We start from the raw sequence: 10746 nt of genomic DNA, 5'->3' as shown, positions 1-10746 counted from the left end.
TTTAATAATATTATCCAGTCTTATAAATTTATCAAAGAGTTAGGTGTCTTTAGTGGCTACTTGCAATGACTCTGCCTTTACAGATGAATCTTGTAAGTCAACTCTAATATTTGGTTTTGTGGCTTTAGTTTACAATTATTTCAAACAAGCCATAACAACCACGCCTTCCTCTCCCTTCAGTTCTCTATAACCTTTTCAAAATCATCAACAATCCTGTTTGATTAATCGTGATAAATCCAGGTCATTTTGTAGTATTGATATGTTGCTACTTTTTTAGATTTCCTGCATGCCATCAGTCAGTAATTGAAGTTTGTAGCTCAAGATTTTTAAACTTTAGCACCTTGGTCCTACTTGGATTCTGTAGAACAAACCGTTTTTAGTGAATGCTCAACTTAACTCTATGTGGTCATAGGCGTTTGAAGTTTCATGGCAGCCAATATATTGATTTGTTGTTTTGGATTTGTTCTTGATCCTGAAAAAATGCAGCGAACTGAACTTGACAGAGAAAACAGAACTGGTTAATGGCATTGTCCAATATAGCCCAGGACATCAGAAGTGCACATTTCTAATAGGTTGCTTAATTTTGTAGTATTAGATTATACCACTCTCACGTAGTTGTATTCTACAGCACAGGCCAAAGGTTCCTGAACTATATATCTAAGACGGCAACTAGCCAAGTCTTTTCAGAGCCAATTTATATTCGTTAGCTTTTGGCTTGATGCAAGATGAAAATAAGTGAATGATGTTTTCATTTATTTATTTCTCCATTGTGTCTTATCTTAGTTTGATATCTGTACTGAAAAAATGGTGAGGGTTGTCATAAAGGAGACAGACTACGGGTGGTTTTTATCTCAAAATTTTAAAGTTTTACTAGAATATGCAGTGATGCAAGGGCTTGGAAAATTTGAATCATGTAAACCAATATTACAGGTTGTTATCGTTGCAACAATCACAATGAAGCAGACTCGGACAGATATTGATGTTCTTCAGGCAACTTACTGCAGGGGTGCCCTGTTCTCTGGATTCATGAAGCAAAATCCTATGTTTTTTGTTTGATCTGATCATTTTTAACACGTCCTATTAGTCTGACATGATACAAACACAATCCAATGACCCTGATTGTCATGTCTATTTCGTACTGACACATCGCTATCCATTATTTCAATTAAGGAGTGCTACCTTCAATTACAGTCTGCTTGTCTAGAAAATTATATATTTTTAGAGATGTAAGGAGCTTCAAGGCTAAGCTCGGGGATCCTTTAAGATTCATTAATGTAGAAAACAATGTCATTATTATGATAATAATTAATTAAGCAGAGAAGACAATTTTCCACCTTTTAAGTTTAAAAACTTCACCCTCTCTTTACAATAAATGTTCTGCTTTTAACGTCTTCATTTCCTAACTTACTCAGTTTTGCTTCTGTTATCTTCAACTATTTTACGTCTCTATTTGTGTGCCAACTTAGTTTGATTTCCTAATGTACTCAGTTTTGTGTCTGTTTTCTTCACAGGTAACAGGGAAAAAGCTTCCTACAATGGTTCCTGGTTGGATGAGTTTGTTCCCCAGAAAACGTCAGCTTATATAAGCCAAGAAGATCTGCGTATTGCAGAAATGCCTAAGGGAAACACTTGAATTTTGTGCCCAATGTCTTGGTGTTGGAAACCGAGTAAGTAGGCTTCCTTAACTTTGCATAAATGAAGTTTTAATCTTAGCCTCGTTATCAATTTCCACGAGTAGTTAATAGGTACAGAGATATTTTATTTTATTTTTTTCCTGCCTGTGCAGATATGATGATGGAAGTCAGTGGAAGTATCTACATCTGGATCCGGAACAATCCCTGTCTCTTCTCTTCTACTGACTTCCATCATCATATCTGCACAGATACTTCCATGAAGTTATCTTCAAGATATTTTTCTTGTCTATGTTTGATGTTTTGTTCTATATGTTGTTATGTTCACATCCCTGAGGTACTCCTCATTAGCCATTGTGCTTCTTGCTTTAATCCCTTGTGAATCAATCAGTAAGGGTTTGTTAATACCGAGAGCTCTCTGCTCATTCACTTGGAAAACTAAACTGAGGTAATCCATTTATCATGAATGTTGTCAAGAATAAGAATAAAAGAAGATCAGGAGTATTAAAATACTGAACAAATGATCAAGCTGATAGATTAAGAGAGTTACGCCGGAGCAGAGTTGTAAAGTGAAGAAAAAACTTGAAAAACAGAGGAAGATTTGAGGGAATTTTTTTTCTGTATTTTTCTACTACTTTTAGTTCATAATACTAGGCTTTTTAAGATCACAAAAACAATGAAGCCATGCTTACATTAAATGCAAACCATACTTGACTGAGCAAAAGTACCAAAAATTATGGATCATCACACATTCTAAAGTTCAACTGCCTTGAATAAGTAAAAGACAAAAATAACCTCAATATTTAACACTCCTCCTTTGAGGTTATTGTAGTAACACCAAGCTTAGTTCTTAAATACTCAAATTGTGGCTTAGCAAGGCTTTGGTGAATATATCTGCAACTTGATCTTTGGAGAGTAGTGAGTAATTTTAATGTCTCCAGATTTAACAGCCTCTCTGATTTCATGAAACTTAACACTGATATGTTTTGCTCGGCCATGGTAAACTAGATTTTGAGTGATGGCTATGGCAGCATTGTTGTCAATATGAAGCACAATCCCATTGTTTTGCATTTGTCCAAGGTTAGTGAGTAACTTCTTCAGCCAAATAGCTTGGTTTGAGGCATTTGAAGTTGCTATGTATTCAGCTTCAGCTGAAGATTGGGCAACTATAGCTTGTTTCTTTGAATTCCAGCAAAAGACAACACTTCCAAATGAAAAACAATAACCTGAAGTGCTCTTTGAATCTGAAAGACTTCTAACCCAGTCACTGTCCGAGTAACCAATAACATCACAGCTTTGAGATTTCGAAAACCACAGTCCAAACTCTGTTGTCCCTCTAATGTATCTCAAGACTCTGTTAGCAGCCCTCATGTGAATTAACTTAGGTGACTACATGAATCTTGATAGCAAAGAGGTAGAGAACATTATGTCAGGTCTAGTGGATGATAAATACAAAAGACTTCCAATTAAGCTTCTGTAACTAGTGACATCTACAAAATCACTGGATTCCTTGTCCTTAAACTTTTCATTGGCAACTAGAGGAATGGTCACAGTCTTGCAATTCTGCATATTAAACTTCTTAAGCAAATCAGAAGCATATTTGCTTTGAGAAATAAAAATGCCATCCTCAAATTGATTAAACTCTATTCCCATAAAATATGTCATCACACCTAAGTCTGCCATTTCAAATTCACACTGCATATTGTCTTTAAATTTTGAAATAAGGCTTAAGTCTCCTCCTGTCACCAGTAAGTCATCCACATACAAGGACACAACCATTTTTACTTTACCTTTTCCATACTTGATATACAGAGTGGATTCATTTAGGCTGCAGAAAAAACCTTGACTGAGTAGATAATTATGAATTTGGGTATACCAAGTTTTTGGAGCTTGCTTGAGGCCATAGAGTGCCTTATGTAACTTATACACTTCATCTTCTTTACCTTTCATTACATAGCCCACTGGTTGCTCAACATAAATGGTTTCATCAAGAACACCATTAAAGAAAGTCGATTTTACATCAAGGTGGTAAATTTTCCAATCTAAATTAACAGCTAAAGCAGTCAAAAGTCTAATAGTATCATACCTTGCCACTGGAGCAAAAGTATCAGTGAAATCAATTCCAAATTGTTGTTGATATCCCTTCACCACTAATCTGGCCTTGTGTTTATTAATTGACCCATCTGGATTGTACTTGGTCCTGTAAATCCACTTTACTCCAAGCACTTTGTGATCTTGAGGCCTTTCTACCAAAGTCCAGGTTGAGTTTTTATTTATCATTTGAAGTTCATCATCCATAGCAGTTTTCCACTTATCACTTTAGACAACTTCTTCATAAGAGCTTGGTTCAACTAGTGCCATATTACACCTATTGTAAACGTCTTCAAAAGATCTCATTCTAGTTGCAGGAACATTTTCATCATCACTGGAATAAGATTCATCTTCAGACCTTTTATCAAGGTTGGGTCTAATTTCATAAGGTTGTTCTGTTTCTTTATCAGCTTCCCAATTCCAAGCTGCAAGCTTACTGAATTTTACATCTCTGCTTATCACAACCTTTTTTGTTTTAGGATTATAAATTCGAAATCCTTTAGTAAGGCTACTGTAACCAATAAAAATTCCTACTTCAGCCTTTTCATCTAGTTTTGTTTTTTTTTCCTTTGGTACATGCACATAACATAGACAACCAAACACCTTCAAGTGATCCACCTCTGGTTTGTTTCCATACCATAACTCATGAGGAGTTCTATAATTTAAAGCCTTGGTAGGAAGTAGATTTAACAAATATGTTGATGTGTTTGAAGCTTCAGCCCAAAACTCCTTAGGGAGTTTTTTCTCAAACATGAGACATCTGGCCGTTTCCAAGATGGATCTGTTCTTTCTTTCATAAACTTCATTCTATTGTGGAGTATAAGGGGTAGTGAACTGATGCACCACTCCTTCAGTACAACAGAAATCAGCAAACTCTTTAGAGGAATTCTCACCTCCATTATCAGTTCTTAATACTTTCAACTTGAAACTGGATTACTTCTCCACTTCTACTTTAAATTTCTTAAACAAATTCAGAACTTTAGTCTTTTGTTTCATAAAATAAATCCAACAGAACCTTGAATAGTCATCAACAAATAGCAAGAAGTATCTGCTTCCATTTAAAGAAGGAATGCTCATAGGTCCACACACATCTGAGTGCACTAAATTCAGTCTTTCAGAAGCTCTAGAGTTGTTGCTTGCAAAAGGAGATCTAACTTGTTTACCCAACTGACAAGTTTCACACACATCTTCAACCTTATCAACTGTTGGCATATTTAAAACTATTTGCTTGGCCTGCATTTGTTTCAAAGTTGAGTAACTGAAATGGCCAAATCTTTTGTGCCATAATTGTGAATTAAACTCAACATGATGTAAAACATTGTCACACAATTGCATCCAACTTATTTCAAAAATTTTATTATGCATTTCAACTATCATCAATTCATTTCCTGTTTGATCTTTAATTGAGCATGATTTGTTTGCAAAATGCAAAGAATAACCCTTATCAACCATTTGAGCAACACTCAGCAAGTTATGATTTATTCTAGGAACATAAAGAACATCATTAATGATTTTAGTACCTGTTTGAGTTGGAATATAAACATCACCCTTTCCTTTAACTTCCAACAATTCTCCATTACCAATCTTCACTTTAGATGAATAGGAAGTATCCAAGTCCTGCAAAATTGATGCATTAAAGGTCATATGGTTTGAACAGCCATTATCTATCAACCATACTGACTTGTCATCTTGTTTTGCATAGCTAGAGGCAACAAACAGGTTCTCTCCTTCATTATCCTGCTTTTTTGCATTTTGAGCATGCTGCACTAGATGATTTCTAGCTTTGTTTTTGCACACACGATCAATATGACCCAGCTGTCCACATAATCTGCATTTTACATGTGGCCGAAACCAACACTGATTTGGAAAATGCCCTTTTTTTTTGCAATGAGGACAAGGGTTGTATTTTCCCTTTTTCTTTCCACTTTTTGAAACTTCGTTGTTGTGTTTACCCTTATCTCCTCATTTCTCAAAGTAATTTTTCTTACTGGAATTATATCTAGACTTCTTCTCATACAGCTTGGCATTAAAAGCTTCTTCGATTGACTCCTCTTGTCTAAGTACTCTTCTTTGGTCCTGAGCTTTTAGAGCATTGATTACTTCTGATATAGTAAGCTCAGAAAAAAATTTTGTATCCTCAAGTGAGGATATTTTTAACTCATATCTCTCAGGAATACTAACAAGTATTTTCTCAACTATCCTCTGATCAGTTAAAGTCTCTCCAAACAATCTAATTTGGTTGATAATTTTCATTGCTCTATCAGCATACTCTTGAATAGTTTCTATCTCCTTTATCTTCAACACTTCGAATTCTTTTCTTAAGTTCAAAACTAACATCTGTTTTAAACGTTCACTTCTCATGGAGTCTTCCCTTAGCTTATCCCAAGCTTGTTTAGCTGTCTCATAGGCCACAATCTTGGAGAAGACAACATCTGTAATAGCTTGGTGTATCACAGACAAAGCCCTGGGTGCTTTGGTCACTTCATCCTCATGCATCCTCAACTGATTCAGAGTAGAATTCAATCCTAAAAGAGGTGGTTCCCTTTCCTCCTCAACATATTGCCACAAGTCAACACCTCTCAAGTAAGCTTTCATCTTAACAGCCCATATATGGTAGTTTTCTCCATTATAAACTGGAGGTGACATGGAAGAAAAAGATGTTGAAGCCATGAATTTTTAGAAAAAAACACAGTTCAAGGAATTATTTTTTTTTTTTAGCCTTCAACCACACAACCCTTTAAGAACAATATTGCTCTGATACCATGTTGTCAAGAATAAGAATAAAAGAAGATCAGGAGTATTAAAATGTTGAACAAGTGATTAAGCTGACAGATTAAGAGAGTTACGTCGGAGCAGAGTTGTAAAGTGAAGAAAAAACTTGAAAAACAGAGGAAGATTTGAGGGAATTTTTTTTCTGTATTTTTCTACTACTTTTCGTTCATAATACTAGGCTTTTTAAGATCACAAAAACAATGAAGCCATCCTTACATTAAATGCAAACCATACTTGACTGAGCAAAAGTACCAAAAATTATAGATCATCACACATTCTAAAGTTCAACTGCCTTGAATAAGTAAAAGACAAAAATAACCTCAATATTTAATAATGAATTGACTAATCTATGTTTGTTTGATTGATTGATTTTCAAAGGTCCAAATTTAGAGTGACCAAGATTACTCAGAAAATATATATAAACAAATGAAAACTCTTGAAAATTTTCATAACACAAGTAAAATTGAGTAATTCATTTCATTAATGAGATGGTAATGTGTTTGGTCTTCAATCATGCACGTATGCAAAAGGAAAAGCAAAGGAATTAAACGTTAGGAAGATCTCAGGAAAATTATCAAGAGAAAACAACAAACAGTAAAGAGCCAATTCACAATACAACAAATAGACAAAATCAGGGCAAATAATGGCAGCTCATATCAGAGCATAAGAGCAAATAACAGCATCTGGAATAAAGCCAGATAAAAGACCAAGATTGAGATAACAAAGCCAAATCTATACAAAGAGAAGATCTTAAGAAAAGGCAAGAAAGAATTCAATGATTCTTTAAGTGGGCTTTACAGCCAAAAGAGAGAGGTTCTTATTACTATTTTTTGTCACAGAATAAACACTTATACAGTGAAGTTCATTGATAAATTCTTTGTGCTTGCGTATCTACACCCTGTAGTTCTCTATTTGATTACAAATCTATAATTTTCTATCAATGTGGTATAAGAGCCACACTCGGAGCTTGGTTATGGTGAACACCCAAATGCATTCTAGACTAGATCAGACGGCAAAAGATTTGTCAAGAAGGGGGCATGGTTTAAATGTTGAAATTCAATTGTTAAGAGAGTGATTTAGTGAGATGAAAGACAACCGACCTACCAAATTTGCTCTCAGCATTGTTGGCATGCCTATCTGTTTATGTACTGAAATCGACCTTTTCTTTTATTTATTTTGGGCTTTTCCACTGTAAAAACGTTTAATTTATACTTGCACTTCTCTTCCCAATAGGCTTCTTGATTTTGTAGAGTATAAATTCTATTCAGGTTTTTTTTTTTTTTTTGGTGCATGAATTTAAATTTATTTCTTATTTCTCATAAAATTAGTTTTATTTGATTTATTTTACTCTAATTTTTGTTAAATTCTAGATGTATACACTATTTTTCTTTATTTGAAATAGAGCTAATAATAAAATTAAAGAAAATGTTAATGGTTTGTGATTAAGAGTAAATTTTGTACCTTTTATCATTCTCATCTAGACAAAGGGTTAATTTAATCAAAATTGAAGTAGGGTTGTAATGTTTTGTTTAAAAACCATAAGGGCAGTGTTATAATTGTAGTTTAGGATGCATGAGTCTTTAGTTTTATTAAGAAAGGGTAGTTTTGTCATTTCGTTGGGCTTTCACACTTTTTTACCTAAGTATGTAAGTCTTGCATTGGCTGTGAACTGAATATAGAGAGGAAAGGCCTGAGGCTGTTGGGTTTTAATTCTTCTCTGGTTCTTGCATCTTGTAGCTGTTGTGAAGGAGTTTTGACTTCTTGAGTTCGATTGGCGGTGTCTCATCGGTGAAGTCAGGTTCTCTTTGACTTTGTTTTACTGTGTATATGCTTTGTATATTGTTTTGGTTGTACAAAGGTTGAGATCCGTGTGTTTGTATTTTGTAATCGAACTTGATAAATAGTGGATTTGACTAGAGGAACGTTTTTGCCTTAGATGTAGGATTTCTTTTATGAAATCCGAACCAAGTATATCGTGTTGTTTATTTTTTCTGTTTTTTCTGCTGTGATATTGTTTTGGATCGGAATATCTTAGGATTCAAATCTATAAATCTATAACAAGTGGTATCAGAGCTACTAAAGATTTTTTCGATCTATGTTCTTTGACCTATTTTTCCAATTATATTCGATTGTTTGATTATATCTTGAGATCTGTTTAGCTTTTGTGTTTTTCAGTATATTTTGGTGAAATATATTTATTATGTCTCTTTAATATATTTGAATATATTTTGGAAAGGTTGTGTTCTTGTTGTTAGTGCTTTGCTTTCTTGGTACTGTTGTGCATTCTTTTGGTATATGTAGGATTAAAGAAACTAAAAGAAAAAGGAAAAGAACATAATGGGTCAACAAGACTGGAAATAGAACAATTTAGTGGAAAAAATAATTTTAATATTTGGAGGAAAAAGATGAGGGCTGTTTTGGTGCATCAAAAATGTGCAAAGGCCTTTGAGGGTGTGGATGCTTTACCTTCTAATATGACAAAATCTCAGAAGGCTAAGGTACTTGAAACTGCCTATAGCTTGCTTATTTTACATCTTTCTGATAATGTTTTAAGACAAGTTGATGATGTTAATACTGCTGCAAAACTATGGTTGAAGCTTGAATCTCTTTATATGACTAAATCTTTGACTAATAAAATTTATTTGAAAGAGCAACTTTTTGGTTTTAAAATGGATCCAGGAAAGTCTTTAGAAGAAAATTTAGATGAGTTCAATAAAATTACTATTAATCTAGCTAATATAGAAGAAAAAATTTCAAATGAAAATCAAGCCATTATTATTTTAAACTCATTGCCTGAAACTTTTAAGGATGTAAAAGCTGCTATTAAATATGGTAGAGAGTCTCTTTCTTTAGAAGATGTCTTAGGGGCTCTTAAGTCAAAAGATTTAGAAATGAAGATAGAAAAGAAAACCATAGGTGAAGGTTTGCAAGTTAGAGGCAGAACAGAAAAGAAAATTCAACAAAAAGATAAAAGAAATAATAGATCTAAATCTAGGCCTAAAAAAGTTTGTTAGAATTGTCATAAAGAAGGTCATATGAAAAGAAATTGCCCTAAAAGAAAAAAATGAATTTTTCTTCCAATAATGAGAAACATGAGTCTGTAAATCTACTTGATGGTTATGACAGTGCTGAAGTATTGGTATTATCTAAGAGATTGTCTATAGAAGAATGGGTTTTAAATTCAAGATGCACCTTTCACATGACACCTAGAAAAAACTGGTTTTTAGATTTAAAACATATCAATGGGGGAAAAGTCTTAATGGGTAATGATGACGCATGTGAGGTAACTGGTATAGGTGTAATAAAACTGAAACTTGTTGATGGTTCTATTAAAATTCTCAATGATGTTAGATTGGTTCCTAAATTGAGAAGAAACCTAATATCTTTAGGTTTGTTAGATTCCAATAGCTATTTTTCTAAGTCTGAAAAAGGTGTGCTTAAAATAATGAGAGGAGTTTTAGTAGTAATGAGAGCTAAACTAATAAATGGGTTATACATTTTAGAAGGAATAGTTGTAAGTGACTCAATGTCTTCTAAACTTGATAAAGTGGATGAAACCGTTTTGTGGCATAAAAGGCTAGGACACATTAGTTTCTTGGGCTTGCAAGAACTTTGTAAACAAAACTTGATTAATTCTAAAAGAATTTCTACGTTAGAGTTTTGTGAGAATTGTGTCTTAGGGAAGTCACAAAGGTTGAAGTTTGCAGCTGCTATTCATAGATCAAAGAATATTCTTGATTATGTGCATTCAGATCTGTGGGGTTCTCCTCAAGTACATAGTTCTCTATCTAGTGCTCATATTTTCCAACCTTTGTGGATGATTTTTCAAGAAGAGTATGGGTTTATTTCTTAAAAAATAAAGATCAAGCTTTTGAGTTATTTAAAGAATGGAAAACTCTTGTTGAAAATCAAACTAATAAGAAATTAAAAGTTTTAATAACAGACAATGGTCTTGAATTCTATAATAAACAATTTACTGAATTTTGTAAGCAATTTGGAATCTTGAGACATAGAACCTACATAGACACTTTTCAGCAGAATGTTCTTGTAAAAAGAATGAATAAAACCATTCTGAATAAGGTGAGATGCATGTTAGCTGACTCAAGATTGAGTAAGAAATTCTGGGTTGAAGCAGTTGCTACTGCTTGTTATTTAATCAATAAATCACCCTCTTCTGCTATTAATTTTAAAACTCCTATTGAGTTGTGGTCTGGTAGACCACTAAAATTAAATCACTTGAGGCCTTTCGGAT

The sequence above is a fragment of the Mangifera indica genome, chromosome 2 (assembly GCF_011075055.1).
Source record: "Mangifera indica cultivar Alphonso chromosome 2, CATAS_Mindica_2.1, whole genome shotgun sequence".
NCBI classification, from domain to species: domain Eukaryota; kingdom Viridiplantae; phylum Streptophyta; class Magnoliopsida; order Sapindales; family Anacardiaceae; genus Mangifera; species Mangifera indica.
The sequence above is the reverse complement of the archived record's forward strand: the minus strand, read 5'-3'. Positions refer to the sequence as shown.